Source organism: Schistocerca gregaria, chromosome 2 (assembly GCF_023897955.1).
Source record: "Schistocerca gregaria isolate iqSchGreg1 chromosome 2, iqSchGreg1.2, whole genome shotgun sequence".
Lineage (NCBI taxonomy): Eukaryota > Metazoa > Arthropoda > Insecta > Orthoptera > Acrididae > Schistocerca > Schistocerca gregaria.
Genome location: NC_064921.1, coordinates 123101974 through 123127163, shown reverse-complemented (window position 1 = coordinate 123127163; position 25190 = coordinate 123101974). Strand labels below are relative to the sequence as shown.

The 25190-nt window shown below is 43.3% G+C and overlaps 1 protein-coding gene across 1 annotated transcript in view; it reads left to right on the top strand.

The window, feature by feature from the left end:
• The first annotated feature begins 353 nt into the window (after window positions 1–353).
• The window catches only part of LOC126336487 (uncharacterized), a 237498-nt gene continuing 212661 nt past the window's right edge, over window positions 354–25190 (top strand). The window contains exon 1 of the mRNA XM_050000230.1: window positions 354–464. The gene's annotated coding sequence lies outside the window, so the exon portion shown is untranslated. The remainder of the gene's footprint in view (window positions 465–25190) is intronic.

The window sequence follows — 25190 nt, the reverse complement described above, 5'->3', positions numbered from 1 at the left end:
AAAAATAACGCAATGTTTCAAAGCAACACAAATTTTACAAATAAAAGTGGCTCGTTCTTTTAAAAGGAAGGTTTATTCAAAAAAAAAAAAAAAATTGCGCAGTTGCTGTTCCCAATTGATATTTCGGTTTTTTATCAGTAAAAAGTAAAAGCACCTGCTATAAACGAAACCAAACAAATACCGAGTAATACCGCTTATTCAGAACTAAAATAGCGGTATCGGTAATAATCGGCCGGATTTTCCCGTCCGTACGCAGAAGCCACCCGTGAGCGGGAAATAGCGGCATTTCGAGGAACTGACGGAGCGCCAGGTCCCGTCATCGGCTTCCGCTGGGCGCTTCCTGCACTCTTAGCACAGTAGCGACGTGTAAGGAGTTCTGTTTACCGTCATAGAGGGGCAGACGTTCTAACTTCGCGCCCGTGCAATGAAAGCCGACGGCCGCCGGGAACACGCAGCATACTGAGGTACGTCGCACGGCAGCAGCGCAGCAGGCAGGCGAGCAAGCAAATCAGGTGTGACTTATCGTGTGCCCAACGAATCACGACATTTCCTTTGCAACTGGCAATGTGCACTGGCGAGTGTAAGAAGTAAGATGTAGTCTTCAGAGACGCGAAACTACAGTTGCTTTTCCTTCGGATTACAATCTAGCTAAACCAACTTACGGAAAGCTCTGCTAATATGGTCGCAGGCTCGAATCCTGCCGCGGGCATGGGTGTGTGTAATGTGCTTAGGTTAGTAAGGTTTGGTTCAAATGGCTCTGAGCACTATGGGACATAACAGCTATGGTCATCAGTCCCCTAGAACTTAGAACTACTTAAACCTAACAAACTTAAGGACATCACACAACACCCAGTCATCACGAGGCAGAGAAAATCCCTGACCCCGCCGGGAATCGAACACGGGAACCCGGGCGTGGGAAGCGAGAACGCTAACGCACGACCACGAGCTGCGGACATAGTTAGGTTTAAGTAGTTCTAAGTCCATGGGACTGATGACCTCAGATGTCAAGTCCCATAGTGCTCAGAGCCATTTTTTAAATCAACTTATGTGAACATGCCAGCAACTACGACCCTGCTAACCCAGACTGGGTACCAAAAATAAATTATTTTAAGTTACAGAATAGTGCCTTTGGTTGGGCCTTGTCCCACTATCTCTACCGTGACCGAAACGTCGTCTTTAGACGGTAATACCATTTATTGAAAAGCCATCAGAAACGTGATGATAATTTCAGAACTACCCCAATGGAAGGTTATAGTGTGTAAGCAACAACTGTTTAGAGTGTGCCACAGAGGTGTAGGGGCTATCGAGATGAACGATTTGATATTGGGCGCTCACAGTCTATCGAGCTGGGAAATAACCTCAAATTGACCGTCAAAACCTACCAGAGCTATAATAGTGCATGCGCACCGCACGAAATCTTCTCTTTCACTTACGCCACAGACTTAGTGAACTATTAGGTTGACTTTTAATCGAATCACTCCCGTGAGAGTACACTCCGTCTTCAGGCCACGAGTGGCCTACCGGGACCATCCGACCGCCGTGTCACCCTCAGTGGAGGATGTGGATAGGAGGGGCGTGGGGTCAGAATACTGCTCTCCCGGTCGTTATGATGGTATTCTTGACCGAAGCCGCTATTATTCGGTCGAGTAGCTCCTCAATTGGCATCATGTTACTGTGTGCAGAGAGTAATGATGGAAAAAGACTTTTGTAAGCGCTGTGCAAAAACCAATTATGTTTGGCACTGAAACACTATAACCACAGTAATTTAGTGTTAAGAGGGCCACATAAACAAAACGATTAAATTGTTGATTTTATGCTGTTAATATTCACAATATTGTGTGGTAAAATTTATATAGACGTCAATTTTACATTCTGTAATAGCAATAACAAGCAATTCCTAACACTGAAGCACGATTTTTGCCAAAATCTCTCACTACGCGCAACGCTGTAGAGTAGGTTGCTTTTGTAGTCCAGTTTGAGGCTGCTTCCCGGGTTGAAAAACAACAGGTGTCTTGTGTCATTGTGCTCGTCTCGACTTCGTCTACAGCACTTTGCTACGTTGTAAACAGTTATCGTTTGCATGTTGTGTACAGGGTGTCCCGGGAGGAATGGTCAGTATTCGTCGATGTGACAGGAACGACCGTTCGAAGGAAAAAAGGAAAAACATGAGCTCTGAACCGCCTACATTAAGAGCTACGAGTACTTCTTCATGTCCGGTAGTGTAAAGCAAATCTCTTCTACTGCAAGCTCTTTGCTTTCCACATTTTGTTAAATGGTAGTATGGACTAAAACAAGAGAAAGTGCCCAGTTAGCAGGGACTCTAAAGAGCATATCTTAAGAGCTACGGGCACTTGTTCATCTTCGCTGCTGTAAAACGTATCTTCTCTACTGAGCAAATGCTCATAGCTCTTAAGGTATAACTTTTTCGAGTCCATGGCCACGAAAGATATTTTTTTCTTGTTGTAGTTGATACTAATACCTCTCAAAATGTGGAAAGCAAAGAGCCTGCAGTAGAAGAGATTTGTTTCACACTAAAGATGAAGAAATGCTCATAGCTCTTACGATATGCGTTTTATGGGCCATGTTTACTGGACTTTTTTCCTTCGAATGGTCACCCTTGTCGAGTCATTGAATACTGGCCACTCCTTCGGGAAATGAATACTGACCATACCTCAAGCGAATATTGTCCTTAAGAGAAAACTCTAGTGTCTCAAGAATAGCTAATTGTTTTACAGAATACTAAAAAATTCTAATAAAAGCAGTTTTAACTTATTCGAGTCATACTACTTTAAATAGATATTGATTAGTACAGCGTAACAACATCTGCTCCAAATTATTATTTGGTAACTTTAAGGTATTTATGACCTAATTCAATAAGGTATCGGATTTTGTAAAACATCTGTTGTCCTCAGGGTTTAGGTGCGCTGATGACCTCGACGTTGAGCACCCATAAGCCCCACGCACACTCAGTGTTTAGGACATCTTATACCATTTCCGTTTTCAGTTAGGTTCACTGTATTGTAATATTTTGTACCTGTTATCTGGAAGATCTAAGCAGGCCGTTATTATTCAATAATCTTGACAACATATGCTTATAGAAGAAAAATCCGCTTCAGTTGCCAATAATTTTCTTAATTTATTCTACTACCGGTCTCGAAACTGGCTTAATCGGCAGGTGTCACCAATGCCACGAAATAAATTATGGGAACATAAATGTGTGAGGGTCGGGACAGTCAGTCATGGGAGATCACACCCACTGCAAAAGAGCGCATGGGAGCCCAGGAGCAGCAACCATAGCGCTCTTTACAGTCTTCTATTGGGAGTAGCCCAACTGGTGACCAGCGTGTCAGCACTACCAATAGAGACGTCAGTTGAGTAGCGAGATGTTTGATTCTTATCCGTCGATCACCTCTAATGAGAGTGTCCGCACGTTCTAACATTGCTGCAGTCGCAGATGTGTTCCGCCAGCCGACATGCGAGAGATTGGACGAGTTTGCGCCACCTTGTTGCCATGATGACAGACGTCATGCCAAACGACTCACAGTGGTTTTGTTCACTGCAGGTCTCCGTAGACATTGTGCAAGCGCCTATGAATATTTGTGATTCTGTGGTTTTCCGCCAAAAGAAACTGAATGACAGCTTTCTGCTTGGAACGCACCCCCATTACAGACGCCACTTTGAAGGCTACATATAGCGCCGCCACGTATTGGATCTTCATGAGTATTCCAAGATGCCCCACAACAAATTCTACATTTTTTGAACCGAAATTGGCTGAGAAAAAAAAAATGTTGCGTTACTTATTCAACGTCCCCTGTATTTATATCTTATGAAGACATTCACTCAAGCGTTAGAAACCGAAGCACGGAATGGACAAATTACAAAGTCTGTGTCGTTTTTGTTGGCTTTGAATTTAGTAGAATACCAAGAACTGAAATGGAAAACCATTAGAAGGAAAGCAGGAAAAGCTGAAAAGTGGAAGGAGTATACAGAGGGTCTGTTCAAGGGAAATGGAAGGAGATGGAGATGCGGTGAGATGCGAGATACGATACGATACATCTAAATCTACATGACTACTCTGCAATTCACATTTAAGTGCTTGGCAGAGGGTTCATCGAACCACAATCATACTATCTCTCTACTATTCCACTCCTGAACAGCGAGCGGGAAAAACGAACACCTAAACCTTTCTGTTCGAGCTCTGATTTCTCTTATTTTATTTTGATGATCATTCCTACCTATGTAGGTTGGGCTCAACAAAATATTTTCGCATTCAGAAGAGAAAGTTGGTGACTGAAATTTCGTAAAAAGGTCTCGCCGCGACGAAAAACGTCTATGCTGTAATGACTTCCATCCCAACTCGTGTATCATATCTGTCACACTCTCTCCCCTATAACGTGATAATACAAAACGAGCTGCCCTTTTTTGCACCCTTTCGATGTCCTCCGTCAATCCCACCTGGTAAGGATCCCACACCCCGCAGCAATATTCTAACAGAGGACGAACGAGTGTAGTGTAAGCTGTCTCTTTAGTGGACTTATTGCAAAGTGTCCTGCCAATGAAACGCAACCTTTGGCTCGCCCTCCCGACAATATTATCTATGTGGTCCTTCCAACTGAAGTTGTTCGTAATTTTAACACCCAGGTACTTAGTTGAATTGACAGCCTTGAGAATTGTACTATTTATCGAGTAATCGAATTCCAACGGATTTCTTTTGGAACTCATGTGGATCATCTCACACTTTTCGTTATTTAGCGTCAACTGCCACATGACACACCATACAGCAATATTTTCTAAATCGCTTTGCAGAAGAATATGACAGAGCACTGAAAGACCTAAGTCGAAACAAGGCCCCTGGAGTAAAAGACATTCTCTCTGAACTATTGATATCCTAGGAATAGCCAGGCATGACAAAACTGTTTCACCTGGTGGGCATCTTGTATGAAACAGGAATAATACTCTCGGACCTGTCCAAAAGAACAGACACCACGTGAAATGAGCAGCTGTGATAGAGAATATGTAAACTGAAGGCGGAGAGGAGAGAAAGGAGTGGGAAGACAAGGGGAAGAACTAATGATACCAGCTGCACCGGGACTTGCGGAATCAGCGGTGACGAGTGGAAATGTGTGCCGCACCGGGAGTCGACCGCGGAATCTCCTGCTTACGAAGCACTAGCGTTAATCACTGCGCCATCCGGACAGCGTCTATCGAAAATGCAGCGGCTTATCTGAGCACACTCCCCGGCCGACCCACACTCGCACATAGCGGACAGGTGACGCTAGATGGGAGCGTGCGTCGCCGGGGAGCGCGCTGCGACAGTCGGCGCATTTGCGATAAATATTGTGTCCGTGTGGCGTAGTGGTTACTGGCACTGCCTAGAAAGCGAAAGGTCCCGTGTTCGAGTCCCAGTCCGCCACATGCTTCCACTCGTCGCCACTAATACCGCATGAAGTCTCGGTGCACTGATATCATTATTTTCTTCCCTTCACTTTCTTTCCTCGTCCATTCCACCTTCAATTTGCTTACTAAGTTTAATGAGTCATTGTTGCAAAATAGTGACACGAATTATTTGGAGAACAGTTGAAAATCTTGTATGAGACATCGCGGAAGGTCAGCTTGGGCTATGGAGAAATACAGGAACATTCGAGGCTCTACTGACCCTAAAAATTCTCTTGGAAGATAAGTTAAGGAAAGGAAAACCTACATTTATAGCATTTGTAGACTCAGAGAAAGCTTTTTTGACTAGAATAAGCTCTTCGAAATGCTGAATGTAGCAGGGATCAAACTCACAGAGCGAAATTTATTCACAACTTGCAAACAAACCAGATGGCAGTTAGAGCTGGAGGACGTGAAAGGGAAGCTGTGGTTGAAAAGCGAGTGAGAACAGGTCCTAGCCTATCCTCGATGTCATTGAGCAAGGACTACAGGAAACCAAGGCCCATTTTGGAAATGGAATTTAATATTATGCAGAGAAAATAAAAACTTTGAGATTAGCCAATGACAATGTAATTCTGTCAGAGACTGCAAAGGTCCTCGAAGAGCAGCTGAATGAAATGGACATCAACGAAAGCAAAACAAGAGTAATGGAATGTGGTCGTAATAAATCAGATGATTCTGAGGGAATTATATTAGAAATGAGAGACTAAAAGTAGTAGATGAGTTTTGCTGTTTGGCCAACTATGTAACAAATGATGGTCGGGGTAGAGAGGTTGTAGAATGTAGACTGCCAATGCAAAGAAAAGCTTTTCCGAAGAACAAATTTGTTAACAGAGTTTATAAATTCAAATTTTAGAAAGTATTGATATGGACGTAAAACAAGGACGATAAGTTCAGGCAAGAACTGTGTTGATACAGACCAATAATAAAATGGGTAATGAGGAGATGAAAAACAGAACTAGGGAGAAAAACAAACTGTGACACAACTTGACTAAAAGTAGGAATCAGCTGACAGAACACATTCTGAGTCAGCCAAGTATCATTCATTTAATTGGGGGGGGGGGGGGGGGGGGCAAAATTATAGAGGAGGACTAAGTAAGCAGATTCAAAAGGATGGAAGTTCCAGTAGTTAATCGTGAACAAAGAGGCTTGCACAGCAGGGAGTAGCATCGAAAGATTCATCAAAACATTCTTCGGACTGAAGACAACAGCAACAAAAGCAACAACAACAACGCACAGTCATCAAGAAATTCCTTTCCGGGCGAAAATTCTCTACGAGCATAGGTTGGTGCAGTCTTTAACTTTGAACCAGAAGGTTTCCGCAGGTGTGAGATCAGAAAATTATCGGATTATTGCCAGAGTGTTTTTGATAATGTGAGACAACATCTCTACATGTACATGGATACTCTGCGAATCACAATTAAGTACCTGGCAGAGCGTTCATCGAACCACCTTCACAACAAATCTCTATTATTCCACTCTCGGACAGCTCTCGGAAAAAACTTGTACCTACTTCGTTCCGTGCGAGCTCTAGTTTACCTAATTTTATTATGATGATTGTTTCTCCTTACGTAGGCGGCGTCAACAAAAATCCTGGATCTGGTCAGTAACACTCTCTCCCCTATTTTGCGATAGTACAAAACGTACTGTTCTTCTTTGAAGTTTGTCGATGGACTGTTAACCTGATCTCGAAAGGATCTCAGACCGAGCAGCAGTACCCCAAAAGAGAACGGAGAAGCGTGGTGTATGCAGTCTCTTTAGCAGATCTGTTGATTTTCTACGTGTTCTGTCAACAAAACACAGTCTCTGGTTTGCCCTCCCTACAAAATTTTCTATGTGTTCTTTCCAATTTAAGTTGCTCGTAATAGTAATTCCTGGATTTTAGTTGAATTTGGAGCCTTCAGATTTGACTGATTCATGGTGCAACCGAATTTAGCGGATTACTTTTAGCGCCCATGTGGTTACCTCACACTTTTCGTTATTTAGAGTCAGCTGACAATTCTTGCACCATTCAGATATCGTTTCTAAATCGTTTTTGATTTGGTTTGATGTACTGATGACTGTACTAGACGATAAACGACAGCATCATCTGCAAACAACCTAGGACTTCTGCTCAGATTGTCTCCTAATCATTTATATAGATAAGAAACAGCAAAGCGCCTATAACATTACCTTGGGGAACGCCAAAAGTATCTTCTGTTTTGCTCAATGACTTCCCTTCAATTACTACGCAGTGTGACCTCTGTGACAGGAAATCACGAATCCAGTCAGATAACTGAGACGACATTCCATAATGATGCAATTTGGTTACAAGTCGCTTGCGTGATACAGTATTTAAAGCCTTCTGGATTCTAGAAATAAGGAATCAATCTATTTTGTTTACTTTTGTGTTCAATAAACCAACAAAAAAGTTGTGAAATTAGGCACTGTACTAACAGATATCATTTACAACGTACCAAGATAATCTTATGAATAAAGAATATTTTTTTAAAACATGAGGTATCTGTAACACGAGCATGTCTAAATCGTCACGAATTCTTAAGACACTACCTCTGTTTGGCATGGAAATGATTTGTTTCAAAGACTAGTCGCTTGTTATACGCAAATTGTGCGGAAATGTGTCAGTGGGAGTATACACATAAAGATATACATATAGCGAATTATTCTAAAACTCGGTTCGAACAGGCCTTGGAAGACCCAACGGTACCGACCGGCCGCCATGTCATCCTCAGACCACAGGCGTCACTGGACGCGGATATGGAGGGGAATGTGGTCAGCACACCGCTCTACCGGCCGTATGTCAGTTTCCGAGACCGGAGCCGCTACTTCTCAATCAAGTAGCTCCTCAGTTTGCCTCACAAGGGCTGAGTGCACCCCGCTTGCCAACAGCGCTCGGCAGAACGAATGGTCACCCATCCAAGTGCTAGCCCAACCCGACAGCGCTTAACTTCGGTGATCTGACAGGAACTGGCGTCACCACTGCGGCGAAGCTGTTGGACTAGCAAATTATTCCGTGTCTCAGTTTTATTAATAAAGTTGTATATTCCCTCTGTCAACAGAGGGAGAATAATGCAGGAATTATCAAGCATGCACTTCTGCAATATCTTCAGTTTTCCATCATTAGGCCTATGGGGTACTGAAAGTAGTAAGAAGACTTATGATGGAGAAGTTTTATTAAGATCTCCTGCCTGATTTTCGATCTGTCTGCTTAGCGATCTATTGAAAAAGAAGCAAAATGCTGGTCCCCAGCGATAATGTAACCGACAAAGCATTTGCTCTGAACCCCAACTTTATGAGTGTAATGCCATTCATGTGAAAGTAGCGAACGTTTTCTAAATGTCTGCGAAGCGTATAACAGCGTGGAGACTTATTTATCAGCCCGGTTTTCACCTAGTGAAATGTGGGTAACTGCCTATAAACGCATCCAGGCTGGCTGACACACCAGTCCGAATCCTTAATCCGCCAGATGGATTCGATTCGGGGCAGGCGAACCACCTTCCCGGAAGCGCGGCGTTTTAGCGTGCACGGCTGCTTTTTTTTATGGAGTCTTCCTGGCGCTCAGAGGTAGGCGGGGGGTGGGGGGAGCAGAACAGGCAGGGGTCGCAACCCAAGGTCTGACCACAATCCCGTTCCCTCCACCAAGAACGAAGGAAGGCGCAGGGAAAATGAAGCACTTCAAGGAGACAAAGTTTATTTATTTCTTCTTCTTTCGTTTCGCCCTCTTTGGGGTACGCTGGATCAATCATTTCTTTGTGCGTTGCTCTTTTTTTAGGGCCCAGTATTTCTTCATTCTTTCTGATCTTCTTTTCCTTTCTTCTTCCGAGATGAAGGGTTTGGACTTTTGTGTGGATTTGTCTTGGAACCTTATGTTTTCATCTTTAGTAATTAATTTAGCAGTTCGATCAATAAGTGAATTTTCTGAAATCTTTAATTCCACTAGGTCTTTCTCAGTTTCTTTAAACCAGTTGGGCTTCGCTTTTCGTTTACGGAAGAAGTCAAAGAATTGTTTAGTTAATCTATTGGAATTCATTCTGAGAAGATGACCATAAAAATTTATTCTCCTTTTTCGCATAGACTCTGAAAGTTTTTCAATTTTCTTGTAGACAGTTTCATTTTTTATGTATATAATCTTATTGTCTTGAAATTTTGGCCCAATGATTTTTCTTAAAATTTTTCTTTCCTTTACCTCAAGTTTCTCCATATGGCCTTTGAAATTCATATCAAGTGTTTCTGATGCATACAGTGCTTCTGGCTTAATCACTATCTTGTAATGTGTAATTTTGGACCCCCATGAAAGGGATTTTTTGTTGTATGTATTTTTTGTTAGTTGGAAGGACAATTCAAGTTTTTTTTTTCTGGATTCCATTGCTTTGCTTTCCCCAGCATTCCAACTAATCCATTCTCCGAGATATTTGAATTCTTTTACTATTTCAATCTTCTGTTCTTGAACGTTGAGGTATTTTCATGAGTGTTTGATGTTTGTCAATATCTTAGTTTTTTCAGAGGAGATGTGAAGACCAATTTTAGCTGCTTGTTTCTTTAGTTCAAGGATTTGCTCCCGTGCTTCTTCCATTGTTTCAGCAAACAGGGCCATATCATCTGCAAAAGCAATGCAATTTACTTTAAGGTTCTTCTTTTTGCAACCCAGTCTTATACTACTCTTAATATTTGTGTTCCATTCTCTGACTATTTTCTCAAGCGCACAATTGAACAGCAACGGCGAGATCCCATCGCCCTGTCGCACTCCCGTTTTTATTTCAAAGGGTTCCGATAGATCGCCCATAAATTTAACTTTCGAAAATGTATTTGTAAGGGTCGCTTTTATAATACTAGTTGTTTTCTTATCCAAACCCATTTCTTCCAGGATTGACAACAGAGATTCTCTATCAATCGAATCATATGCTTTCTTGAAATCAATGAAGGAGATTACTTACGTCTTTGCCCTTGATTTATTTATTCATTGATTTTTCTTCTTCTTTTTCTTTTTTCATGTTTTATTTTATTATCATCGAACGTATCAGGAGACCGACGTAGCTGAGGAGAACAATCCACTGACCAGAGAATAACCAGTACTAAGTCAAGAAAATACGTGGATCAACTTCGCATTGGGTAACACCTCAACACCGGAGTGCGTTAAGAAAGACACTGCAAATCAAATTAGACAAAAATTGTCTGTATGTGGGACTGCACAATGTCGTCCATTACGGAAGCGCCAAAAATCGGGGACATTTTTTTCGCTACCAGCGAACAAGTAGTGAACTGCGTGTCCACAGACTCGCTTCACGGAGTTCGTCTTCGTATCTCGAGTCCGGATAGAGGAGAAGGTCAAGAGGTATTGATGGGAAGTCGTACCGGTAGTTGTGGCATTTGTCGCACCATGTACTAGACAACTATGGATACTCACCACACCAGGCGATGCTCGTCTGTGTCCAGAACATCACAGCCGACGCATAGTGGGGTGTCGGCAAAGTGAATCGCCTGAAGGCGTGACCATTGACCGTAAGATACCATGCAGACCGGACGGCAGTCGCAAGGTAAGGAGCGCACACCGATTGCCAAACGGCACGCCAGTCGACCTGGGAATACTTCACTTCAACCACATCCGGTGAGCTGTTCCGCTGAAAAAAGCCACATATTGTCTTCTTGGCCATCAAGCACGTTGGCAGTATCGCAAGACGGACGTAGCTCAGTTCAAGGAAAAAATGGCGGAAGCAAAAGATGGGCGGGACGTCCGAAAGCTGGACAGGGGCAGATTGAGAGAGTGGTGCAAGGGCCTCCACTGACAGGTCAGTCAGACTCATGTGACTACGGCGCCACAACATCATCGGAGAGCTAATCTGGACAGGTCAAATGCCTATCTCCCCTTACCATAGTAACTGCTCTTTATAAAAATTTTACATAAGACTTTTCATTTTTGATAATTTTTTGACTCAGTTCTACTATTATTACACAAGTGGTTCAAAATGGTTGAAATGGCTTTGAGCACTAACGGACTTAACAACTGAGGTCATCAGTCCCCTAGAACTTAGAACTACTTAAACCTAACCAACCTAAGGACATCACACACATCCATGCCCGAGGCAGGATTCGAACGTGCGACCGTAGCAGTCACGCGGTGCCGGACTGAAGCGCCTAGAACCACTCGGCCACCGCGGCCGGCTATTATACAATTATGGGTATATACCTATAGTAGTACAATCATAAAAATCACTAGATGTTTTGATTTTAAGTATTTAGCGTGAGTTAGACACATTCAGGCAATGTTATCAAGTAGTATCGGTGTAATGTTCACTTTCATTCTTGTGTTAAATGAAGCCTGGCCTCAGGTTGGGCCTCGGTAGCTGAGACGGACAGTCAGAGCAAGGTATGGGTTGCAGCACTAAAGTGAGACATTAAGAGCCGTCCAAAAATGTGCTCCTACTGCTGGAATAGCTGAGACTTGGCGACATCACAGAAGAGGAGACAGGCTGACAAATTTCAGGAAGAGGAAAAGGAAGTTAACAAGAGACTCGCCTTTCTTCCATATTTGGGGCCCATATCAGCCAAAATCGGGAGGCTATTGAGAAAATCCAACGTAAGTACCGTGTTCCGACCACTGCCGAAGACGAAAGAGCTGCTGGGCTCAGCTAAAGACCCACTCAAACTAAACACACCTGGTATATACAGCATTGCCTGCGAATGTGGTGTGCAGTACATTGGTCAAACGCAGCGCTGCATCTCTAAAAGGTGCGAGGAACACATCAGGCATGTTCGACTTGGACAGATAGAGAACTCTGCTATAGCTGAACATTGCATCAAAGAAAACGACACCTTTGATTTCGAAAACACCAGGATGCTGTGCCGAGCCGGAAGCTATTGGTATAGCGTCATTAAAAAAATCGATAGAAATACGGGTCCGCGAGAATCTTGTAAACAGGGACGAAGGCTATCAGTTGAGCGCGGCCTGGAATCCAGCATTAGCCGCATACGCCAGGGACGCACCAAGAACCGTCCAGCTCACGAGACGCGATCAGACCGCGCACCCGCTTCCCCCTCCACCTCGCTCAGCGGCTGCTCTGGACCCAGCCTCCCGCGGCCAGGTGGTGGGGGGCACACCGCAGGTATAAAGGGACCGGCATCTGTAAAGTCTCGGCACGCCGACGAGACGCACGCACGCACGACGCACTCCGCTGCTCGACTCGCTGCGGCTCGCACCGTTGACCGTTAACGCCACTAGCCCATCGCCATGCCGAGAAGTAGGAATGGAGGAAGAGGCAAGTTTGCTGCTGCTGTGGAGCTCCTGCTAAACGCAGTCGGGAGCAACGGTTGCGGCAACAAGAAGAAGAAGCGGAAGCCTGTGGCGCAATTACAGTGCTATAAGTGTCAAAAGCTTGGACACATAGCCAAAGAATGCGGCGGCGTGGTTGGGTGTGTCAAGTGTGGGAAACCGCACGACACGCGCAACTGCACAAAACCAAGAGGTACTGCAGCGCTGTGCGTAAACTGCGGTGGCTCGCACGCCGCAAACGCGCGCAGCTGCAGTTACCTGAAGACGTGGAAGCAGCGGAAGCCGGCCGTCACGCACGAAGAGGTGGCCCAAGAAGAGGAAATGGTGGTCACCCCGCCACGCTGCCTTAGTAAGGGAAGTGGGCCGCGCAACCAAGACGACGTGGACGCCTTCCGCCAAGCAATGCGGGAAGTCAACGAGGACGCAATCACCGCGCTCAAATCCGCCATGGCGGAGGAGAGAGCGGCCATGAGAGCGCAACTCTAAGAGATTCGCGAGGAGCTATCTCAACTAAGGTGCACCGTGTACCCCGCGGCCTGCAAGAAGACGGGCATGGCGGGGGTAGCCACGGCAACACAAACGACCGCCTCCCTGGCCTACGCGGCAACGCAGGTTGCTAGGGAGGTGGTCATACAGTCGGCGAAGACCACCGACAACAAGAAGACGGCCCTCTCGGAAGCAGTCGTCACTCCTGTCTCTGCGGAAACGCAGACGACACGGGAAGTGCCAATGGAGACCGAGGGAGAAGAAGAAGAGGAACCATTCGAGTGCCTCCCCCTCCCCAACAAGAACTGTGTGAGGGAGGTGCTCACCAAGATCGCCGATTCCCTGCGAGACGGTAGCTACCCCCATCATGATCATCCGTACCCTTTCACGGTAGATAACATCCCTCCCCTTCCCCACAAACCTTATGATTTCCGCTGGGGATGCGAACCCTTAAACCAGAGGGTGCACGGGAGGGAAATCGTCAGGCGTGGAGATCTGGAACTCATAAACAAACAACCGATCTTCACGGACGAGGACTGGAAATACATGACTGAGGAAGCAGTCAAGTATGTCCGGACGCATTCGCCGCCAGTGGACTTCTCTCGCCCGAAGAGAATAGAATTCGGGCAGACAGGAAGCAGTAAGAAGAAGAAGAACAAGAAGCCGCCGGAATCAGCCGGCAGATAAGCTGCTATATCCACAGAAACCTGAGGACAGACCAACACGCGAAGAAAAACCATCCCAAACCGAGAGGATTTCAGGAGGAACAGCTCAAAACAGCTTAAACTCCGCTACCTCGGGCCAAGGCAGGCCCGTCCTTATAGTGAGTGGGTGAGTGAGTAAAGTCTCGGCACTTCGCCAGAAGATGATGAGTATGTCACTCGTCGAAACGTCGCAGTTTGAAGACACCGCCACCCGGCTGGAAGCCCGAGAACTCTTCGCCATCACAGAAAGTGTTTGGCAACTCAGTCATCGTCAACTTACTTCCAGGAATGGAGCTAATTATACTTCTGAATTCACTATATGTATTTTTTTGTAAGTTTGATGAAACATTCTTACGTAATAAGTGGTAATGAGTACGGAAAATTAATTTTTTTCTATAAGCTGATCATTTTACGAGGACATTTTCTTTTCATTATGTGAGCAATCTATCTTTCTTTTCATTCTTGGCAGCTAGTGCAGCAGGTCATATCATCGGTGTCTAGCTGTGCGCTTTAGTGCTCGTTTGCTGTTATGAATGAACCTCTGGCTATATGGCCGAATCTCGCTAGAAACTTTATATACGTATATCAAGTCGGTTATTTTTGCTTCGTTCCCTAACACATATGAAACCGATAGCAATGGAATCTTAAGCGAACCTCTGAGTTCGTACTGCTGTTTTTGTGTTGACTGGGCAAGCAGCTTTGGATAATCGTCAGATGACTGATGGAATGTGCTACACTTAATACAGCTTCCGTTTCTCGGACGGATGACACACGTCGTCCACATGATTTTTCCGCTCAATTTTTGTCTGATTGGACTGGATTGAGTTCGCCCCATTTTCAGTACATTTCCGTTAGCTTTCCATTGGTTGGCTTCAGCCACGACTGGATTTCAGTTCCGCAGGGTTTCACTCTTCATGAAACATTATTATAGCTTGAAGAACACTGGTCATTCGCACGAGCACAACTGTTACAATCTGAATCAAGGTAAGTATATGTCACTTTACTTGTTTCCTAAAACTGGGTGATTTTAGGCGTATCGAAACCAATTACAGTTTTTATGTAGAATACTTACCCACGAAAAGCAAATACTCTCTATACTTTCAGTTTGTGAAATAAATATCAAAGGTAACAAAAAGAACCTAGGATAGAGTTTAGCGGAGATGTTCATGTACTGCTGGACTAGTTCCATGAGCTGAGTGATGTAAACCCTGACAGTGATATTAGTGACTCAGAGAACGAGGATTATGTGCATGAAAGTTGTCATGATTCAGGAACAGAACAAGAAGTGTCAGAAAATGATGAATATAAGTCACAGGAATAACTAATTCAAGAGGATGTACTTTTCTTAGAGCTAAATGTAGGAAAGGTAAATATCCTACCGCAGTTAGGACGAGATCTTGTAATACTGTTACGCGATCACCTGGCTGCAAAAGTGAAACGCGTATAACGAAGTCAAAAACATATATTACGAAGTCATTTTCGGATGAAAATAAAATACGCATTGTTGCAACGTATACTAACATTTATATCAGTGAAAGTTCTTGTAACTTATCCAGTGTAAGGAATGTTAAAGAAACAGATGTTATAAAGATCAGAGCTTTCATTGGTTTGTAACATCAGCGTGTATCTTTGAGATATTCTAGAAAGAGCTTATCAAAGTTGTGCTATGAATCAAAGTCCAATGAGCTTGAATCGTGCTACTTGTGTATGAGTGAAAGTTCTTGCACTTCAGGGTGCACTTGAGATGTCTGGGGTTCGATAATATCCTTGGCAGAGGTGTTTGCTGAATGGTCAGTGCGTTGGATTGCCACGCACGAGGCCCCGTGTTCGATTACCAGCTGGGGAGGGAGATTTTCTTCCCTCAGGGACTGGATGTTGCGCTGTCCTCCTCATCATATCATCCCCATTGTCGACGCGTAGTTCGCCCAATGTGGCGACGCACTCACTAAGACTTGCACTTGACGGCCGAACTTCCCGTCTGGGAACTTCCAGCCACTGACGCCATACGATCATTTCCATTTTTTGCAGAAATAATAAGTTTGCTGCTGTCATAGAGGTACTAATTTATGAAAAGTTACCAAAAGTATTTATCTTGCTGTATTTGCATATTAAGTGTCTTATAGTGATATTTAAATATCATTCATATACACCTTTCAAAGTGTCTAACTACACCATCTTTGTAGTGGATAACACATATCATCGGCGTGAGTGATAGTATCAGGAAATATCTCGCGAGTAGCGGAGGGTTAATTATTACTATGTTATTATCAAAAACATGGTTCAAATGGCTCTAACCACTATGGGACTTAACATCTGCGGTCATCAGTCCCCTAGACATAGAACTGCGTAAACCTAACTAACCTAAGGACATCACGCACATCCATGCCCGAGGCAGGATTCGAACTCGCGACCGTAGCAGCGGCGCGGTTGCACACTGAAGTGCCTAGGACCGCTCTGCCACAGCGGCTGGCTATGTTATTATGATTATTGTTACTATTAGTTATATCTGTATAAGATTTTTATCTCACTTATTTTCATTACGCTTTTAACGTGGTACTGGAAAGACGGAAGCATTGAATGTTCGCTACATGCTTTATCCTCATTTAGCCTGTTCATTTAATCTTCAAATCAAAACACCTAATCAGAAAAGTTGATAATGGACATTGGTAATATAAGTAGAAATCTACAACCATTTCTGACGGTTTCTAGTTGTAGCTGCAAATACTACCATTTCACACTACGTTCCTCAACAAATTAAATTATGCAGGTCGTATCATAATTAATGGCGTAAACGCATACAGTTGAAAGTACACGATACTAGAAGCTAAAAAGTCTCAGTACACATATGATCGAAAATGCCTACCTTAAGAGCTACGAGCAATTTTTCATCTTCGACACTGTGAAGCAAATTTGTTCTATTGCAGGCTCTTCGCTTTCCAAATTTTGGGAAATGGTAATGTGGACCAAAACAAGAAAAAAATGCCCAGTAAACGTGTGCTCTAAAATACATTCCCTAGGAGCTATGAGCAAATGCTCATCTTCGTTACTTGGAAACACAACTCTTCTAATGAACTAGTTCTCATAACTTTTAAGGTACGCTTTTTAGAGAAAATGCTTACTGGACATTTTTTTCTTGTTTTGGTCCATACATTACTTTCCAAAACGCGGAAAGGAAAGAGCCTGCAGTAGAAGAGATTTGCTTCACAGTATCGAAGATGAAAAATTACTCGTAGCTCTTAAGGTATGCATTTCGACCCTACGTTTGCTGAGACTTTTTTGCTTCTAGTGTCGTGTACTTTCGGCAGTATGCGTTTACGCCATTAATTATGATACAGCGTGTATATAGTATGTGCTGGAACTAGTAAAAAGACATGAATACGTGTCCTTGAATAACTAGAATGGTTTACTGTGGTTTCATTTACCTGCCTCTGGGAACGAATTTGTAGAGCAGTACTTTGCACCGATCATTTTATAATTTTTGGTTGAAATGTGATTCCTCTTAACAACGGAACGAGATGTGAGAACTTCAGTTAGGAGCCGAACCTGGTACGAAAGTTGGATGCTCTCATCTGTTTACAACCATTGTTGTTGATGTGATCGTTTCTGATGACGTTATGAGAATCTTTCTAATGTTTACAATGAGGGAGCTATGTAAGCTTCGGTCAGAATGCAGACGTTGGAGAATTTCACTTTTAGTCGCATAGGGGACTAAACTAGTGCCAACTCATGAGTGCGTCAAGATGCCATTCAAAAACCTGTAGCAACAGTACAGATACGAAAATGCATAGGTTTTAAACAATTTCAGGGGCCGTTGGGTACTCGCAGAATCGAGGAGTTGGTGGAGGTGCTAGTGGCCAGAGAACCGCAATACATGGTGATTAATTTCGGTAATCTGTTACTCAAAAGAGACATTCGGTTCCACAGGGTTTGATCAAGTTAATTTTGAGGCTGAAAAGTTTAAACGAACTCAAAATCATCTTCATGTGTTTGGGCAGTGAGTTTCACTACCAGATTCCGACTTCCGAAGTCGAGTATTGTGATTTAGCACAGAAGCGCGTTACCTTACGGCTGCAGCTAATGGTATTGATAGATGGTCGACTGTTTTGTTCTTCAGAGTGTGGTGTTTAGAGACTTAGAAGAAGATGACAGTCTTACTCGAAGGCAGTCTTATACAGCAAATGGCTATATTTGGGAGATAGTGGTCATTATCGAGCTTGTGAAGTGGGAATATATCATGTAACTTCTTAAGGACGAACTAGTTTGTTTCTCGTTACTGTTGGCCGTATTTATTTCCTGAAACTGCTGATGACAATGCAAGGCATAACTTGGGGGTTAAATGAAGACTAGTAGCAATGTGTTTCTGGCTAGATGGTAAAAATTGGTACTTAACTAAATACAATCAGATTGCTCCAGAATTGATGGATGTTCTTCTATCGCTTGGCAAGCTGAGGCTAGAGACTTTTTCTTATTAGCGACATGTTGGAATTTTATCAGGATCTGCCGATATCTTAACGCATAACGATAAAATTGTAACATTTTCTGCCCATCTGTAATGCTTAATTTGTGTCCCGAGGTTTTTCCGTGAGGCGTTGTGTACAAACGCCACTCCGAGTTACAATTTTTTTTTTATTTATCATTTTCATTGAGCCTTCAGTAATTTGCATGGAACGCACATGACGCAACTGTGTGGCAGGTACACTGCTCTCTTTTCGGTACAGTCATTTGACTATGCAAAATGGTTACTGCAAGAGGCCACAAGAGATAACTGCTCTGTGTGGCTATCAGTCCGGATAAAAATTAATAATACGATAATGCAAACATCAGAACACACTTTGTTAGAGATGATATAGTCATTACGCTTGGAAGTTCAAATTTATTACAATAAATGACATTTCAGAAAGTTTCAGTTTGAAACAGTATGACGATAATTTTTGGAATGGCAGGGTTCCGGAACTCTAGAATTATTGTTCCTGTTAATTAACCACGAATGATCTTAAATATGGTTTCAATCCCAAGGAGCAAAGCGTGCATACGTTTAAACTAGAAATGACGTGGCATAAAGCTTTGCGTTAGACGGATATTCGAACTCAGCACCTAATAGGAGTGTTCACTAAGCATAATCAAGTGTTAGAAATTGTAATTTTTCACCAGTAGTGAGATGACAAACTGAATTGACGAGACGAAAAAGTTTTGTCTTACAGGCATCGAACCCATTAGATATCGGTGTTGACTTCTAGTCAAGAGTAGATTTTAAATTTCGGTCAGTTTCATCAGTAGCGAGATGTGCACATGTCTGAATTGGAAATGACATGAAAGAAATTTCTGTGCTGACTGGAAGTCGAACCCTGTACTTATCATCGCTGTTGACTACCTAGAAATAGACATTTACTGTCGAATTCTTTTTCGACATAGGAGTGACATGTTTGAACTTGAAATTATGTGACAAATATTCTGTGTCTGACTGGGAGTTGAAAGCGATGTCCATCGTTACTGTACACAAAGCACGGAGAGTCGATAGAAATCATAATAATTAGTCACCTGTAGTTTGATGTGCGACGACTTGAAATGACAGGACGTAAACTTTTGTGTGAAACGTGGATTCCAATCCAGACACGAGGCTTTCGTGGAGACCCTGACTAGTTGAGGATTTTGGGAAAACAATGAAACGATGGATATGTATCGTCTCGAAGGGGACAAACCAGCGGAAGGGGAGATATTAGTTCGAACACTACTCTGGAACCAATATTTTCAACAGCTCAAAATCAAATACAGTAAGGAATAGAAGCTCTGTGTCCTTACATGAGGAACGGTTAGTTAATACAAAAATCTCCCTTGTCAGAAAAGTTACTGGAGACACGGTTTCGATCTGGCGCGACTTCCGCCTCTGTCATGGACCAACCTACACAGACTCTCCTATTGGTAGAGAACGTCCGTCGCATTTAATGCGCATTTGGAGCCACGGTGTAACGTTACGTTCTTCAGATGGCGTTAAAAAAGGTGAAGAGGGTTTGTGTGTATCGTTAACACGGTTGCCTAATACGAGAATCATAAAACAGATTTTAAATATACGCAGCTAGAATCATTCCAACAGACCACCAACTTACACAGAGCATGGATCACGACTTTGTCGTAAAGAAAGAGGCTCCACATTGAACGAGGGTGATTACACCCTGTTCGAAACATTCACTTCCCTTGTCATCCACAACGATATTCACCAGCTGCCTTGGCTACGGAATACATGATTTTGACTTGATTTTATAATCACTGAAACAAATTCACATTACAGCCAGCTGCACGGGCTGGCAGCATGGTAGGATGCGGAAATTTCCGATGGAAGTGTTGCTTTCCACTTGTGATTCTGTTCTGATGTATTTATTTATGGTCGGTTCATAGATATGGCACAGTGTAAAAAACAAAGATCAGTCATCGACATACTCTCATCTTTATGTTTTTACACCACGTTTGGTTTCACGTAACTGCATAGGCAAGGGGGCTGTGACTTTTACTCGCGCAGCATTCTATATGAAGATTATTGATGTTTATAATCCATGAAGGGAAATCTCACTGATAAAAGTAGATTGTTGTATAACTTTATGGAGGTTTTGTTTGTCTTACTGTTAACACACTGACGGAAAAATCGCAACATCCAAAAATAATTAATATAGAGTAATGAAATTTCGGAAATACATCTGGGTAATATATTTAAGTGATTAACACTGCAAGATCATAGGTTCATGTTAGAGCGATATTAGCCATTGCAAGTGTGAAATTCTGGTACACTGACGAGCGGTGTAACCGCCAGAATGTTGATTGCAAGCCTGCAAACGTGCTTGCATTGTGCTGTACATGTGCCGGACGTTAGTTTGTGGGATGGAGTTTCAAGCCTGTTGCACTTGGTTGGCAAATGAAAGGGCAGTTAATGCTGTTCGTGGATGACGCTGGGATTGTTGTCCGATGATATACCGTATGTGCTCGATTGGAGATGGATCTGGTGATCTAGCAGGCCAAGGCAACATGTTGACAAAAAAATGGTTCAAATGGCGCTGAGCACTATGGGACTTAGCATCTGTGGTCATCAGTCCCCTAGAACTTAGAACTACTTAAACCTAACTAACCTAAGGACATCGCACACATCCATGCCCGAAGCAGGATTCGAACCTGAGACCGTAGCGGTCACGCGGTTCCAGACTGAAGCGCCTAGAACCGCACGGTCACATCGGCCGGCAACAACATGTTGACAGTCAGTAGTGCATGCTTCACGAGTTTGTTCTTTTTGAAAACACGCCCTGGAATACTGTTCATGAATGGTGGCACAACAAGTCGAATCATGACTGACGTACAATTTTCCAGTCAGGATGTGTGAGCTAACCACAAGAGTGCTCTTGCTGAAACATCCTGGCAGATTAAAACTGTGTGCCGGACCGAGACTCGAACACGGGACCTTTGCCTTTCGCGGGCAAGTGCCCTACCAACTGAGCTACCCAAGCACGACTCACGCCCCGTCCTCACAGCTTTAATTCCGCCAATATCTCGTTAAAGCTGTGAGGACGGGGCGTGAGTCGTGCTTGGGTAGCTCAGTTGGTAGAGCACATGCCCGCGAAAGGCAAAGTTTCCGAATTCGAGTCTCGGTCCGGCATATAGTTTTAATCTGCCAGGATGTTTCATATCAGCGCACACTCCGCTGTAGAGTGAAAATTTCATTCTAGCGCTCTTGCTGTCTGACGAAATCGCACCACAGACCATACCCTCCGGTGTAGGTCCAATGCGTCTAGCACGCAAACAGATGGGTTGCAGGCTCTCCTTCTGACCAATACACGGCCATCAATGGCACCGAGGCAGAACCAGCTTTCTTCAGAAAACACAGCACACATTCATCCTGCCCTCTAATGAGCTTTCGCTTGACACCAATGAAGTCACAAATGGCGATGGTTTGGGGTCACTGAAATGCACAATAAAGGGCGTTTGGCTATGAGCTATCCTTGAAGTAAAAGATTTGTAAGAGTGATGCCAACGACTGCTCAGATTTCTGGTGCAGATGCACCGAGCCATACACCGAACAAGATAGTCTTCCCTCTCGGTAGTGCCACGTGGCTGTCTGTAGCTCAGTTTTCTACGAGCGTACGTTCTCGTCACCACCGCTGCCAGCAGTCAAGTTCAGTGGCTACATTCCTGCCAAGTCTTTGTAGGACTGTAGTGTAAGTGCTAGAAAACGGAGCTCTAAATGGGAAAAAAGGCTAATATTTGGAGGTTTCGTTTTACTAGAATTTAATAGATAGTTGCAGATAGCGGGCCAGCTGGAAAGATTTTTGCTGTGTGTGTGTGATAGATCCACAGAACAAATCGTGTGAAAAATTATTTACTCTCTTCAAATGGAATCACTTCGAAATGACTAATTCACCTTATTGAAGAAGACCAAATGGTTGTGATGAAATACGTTTTTTATTATTTACCGATACCCCATTACTGGTGAACATGATGAACTGCGACTATATAATATCCGTGGGACACTTAAATTCAGTGAGCAATGTTGTATGAAAATGGAAGAAAGGTAGCTTAAGATTAAACTTTTCGTCAGTTATGAGGTCATTAGTGACAAAGCAGAAGCTATGATTGGAAAGGTTAGGAAAGAAAATCAGCTTCGTCTGTTCACAGGATAGATCCCAAGATTCGCCTTAATCAATTGAAGGAAATAATGGAAAAACTAGATCATCATGTTCAGACGGGAACTTGAACAACTGTGCGTTAATTTCCTAAATAGAAAATAGTGGTTGACTCTAACAGAAAGTATCTCAAGAAAAGGCCACTGTGAATCTTCGGAATGTTACGTTATGCAAATGGCGTTAAGAACTACATCCCAGAGACGTGTCCATCACAGTTTTGATATTTTTCAACCACTGAGGCGCCTTGTGGCGGACTATACCAAAAGCAACCAGCGAAACTGCAATAGGGTTGTTACTCTACGAGAACATCCGTCTACACTCTGCTGACTTCATTTAAAAAATACTGTCCAAGTTCTTGGCTGGAAAAAAATCCCTACCACACTTCTTCTTCAGATTTAGCGCCCTCAAGCGTTTATGTTTAGCACTCCTTATCGAACAACCATCAAGAACATTTCTTTGTGGATAAAAATGCACTTTAAACTTGGATTATGGACATCTTGGTCTCCAAACCAGGAGCTCTCTACATACGTGGAATCCAAAAACTTCCTCACCATCGTCAGACTATTTTAGTAAATGAGGTGGTGGGAAATATATTGTAGACGATCAGTTTCTCTCGCATACTTTTCTGTTATACGCCATGTACCAACGGGAAACGCTATAAAAATATGCTCTGTTTTAATAAAAATTAATTACCGCTCAACAGGATATTCTTACGACTAATGTCCAATTTAATAAAACAAATATTACATGTAAAACGAGCCTGCCCAGAACATCACACGTAAGCAATCTATTACGCACTTTTGTCCGCTATATGGTCTTTGTTTATGTAGGCCCTGTGTCCTACAACAGAAGCAATACGGGATCACCACAAAAATATATAAAGCCTGTAGTGAGAAGAGAACCAAAAAGAACCCAGTTATCAAATTATTCAATCCCACACATAATCAATTGAGTTGTGTATTAAACGTAATCTGTAACCCATGGTCTAGCGGTAGCGTCTTTGATTCATAATCAAAAACGTCTTCGTTCCCGGGTTCGATCCCCGCCACTGCCTAAATTTCGATAAACAGTCAGCATTGGCGGCCGAAGACTTCCGGCATAAGAAGCCTCATTCTGCCAACGGCCTTGTCAAAGAGGGCGGAGGAGCGGATAGAGGTGCAGGGCACTCTCTTGTCCTAGGGATGGGAAATTGCCCCTAAAGGCGGAAGAATCAGCAAAGATCAACGACGTGAGGACGCAGAAGGCAATGGAAACCACTGCATTAAAGACACGTAACGTGTATGCACAGGACATGTGGCCTGTAGTTGAAGAAGTGTCATGATGATCTCTCCATTGGCAAAAGATTCCGGAATAGTCCCCCATTCGGATATCCGGGAGGGGACTGCCAAGGGGGAGGTTACCATGAGAAAAAGATTGAATAATCAACGAAAGGATAATGTTCTACGAGTCGGGGAGTGGAATGTCAGAAGCTCAAACGTGGTAGGGAAACTAGAAAATCTGAAAAGGGAAATGGAAAGGCTCAATCTAGATGTAGTACGGGTCAGTGAAGTGAAGTGGAAGGAAGACAAGGATTTCTGGTGAGATGAGTATCGGGTAATATCAACAGCAGCAGAAAATGGTATAACAGGTGTAGGATTTGTTATGAATAGGAAGGTAGGGCAGAGGGTGTGTTACTATGAACAGTTCAGTCACCGGGTTGTTCTAATCAGAATCGACAGCAGACCAACACCGACAACGATGGTTCAGGTATACATGCCAACGTCGCAAGCTGAAGATGAACAGACAGAGAAAGTGTATGAGGATATTGAAAGGGTAATGCAGTATGTAAAGGGGCACGAAAATCTAATAGTTGTGGGCGACTGGAATGCAGTTGTAGGAGTAGAAGAAAACGTTACAGGAGAATATGGGCTTGGGACAAGGAATGAAAGAGGAGAAAGAATAATTGAGTTCTGTAACAAGTTTCGGCTAGTAATAGCGAATACCCTGTTCAAGAATCACAAGAGGAGGAGGTATACTTGGAAAAGGCCGGGAGATACGGGAAGATTTCAATTAGATTAAATCATGGTCAGACAGAGATTCCGAAATCAGATATTGGATTGTAAGGCGTACCCAGGAGCAGATATAGACTCAGATCACAATATAGTAGTGATGAAGATAGGCTGAAGTTCAAGACATTAGTCAGGAAGAATCAATACGCAAAGAAGTGGGATATGGAAGTTCTAAGGAATGACGAGATACGTTTGAAGTTTTCTAACGCTATATATACAGCAATAAGGAATAGCGCAGTAGGCATTACAGTTGAAGAGGAATGGACATCTCTAAAAAGGGCCATTACAGAAGTTGGGAAGGAAAACATAGGTACAAAGGAGGTAGCTGCGAAGAAAAAGACATCGAAAAAGATATGATTGTCGGAAGGACAGACTCAGCATACAGGAAAGTCAAAACAACCTTTGGTGACATTAAAAGCAACGGTGGTAACATTAAGAGTGCAACGGGAATTCCACTGTTAAATGCAGAGGAGAGAGCAGATAGGTGGAAAGAATACATTGAAAGCCTCTATGAGGGTGAAGATTTGTCTGATATGATAGAAGAAGAAACAGGAGTCGATTTAGAAGAGATAGGGGATCCAGTATTAGAATC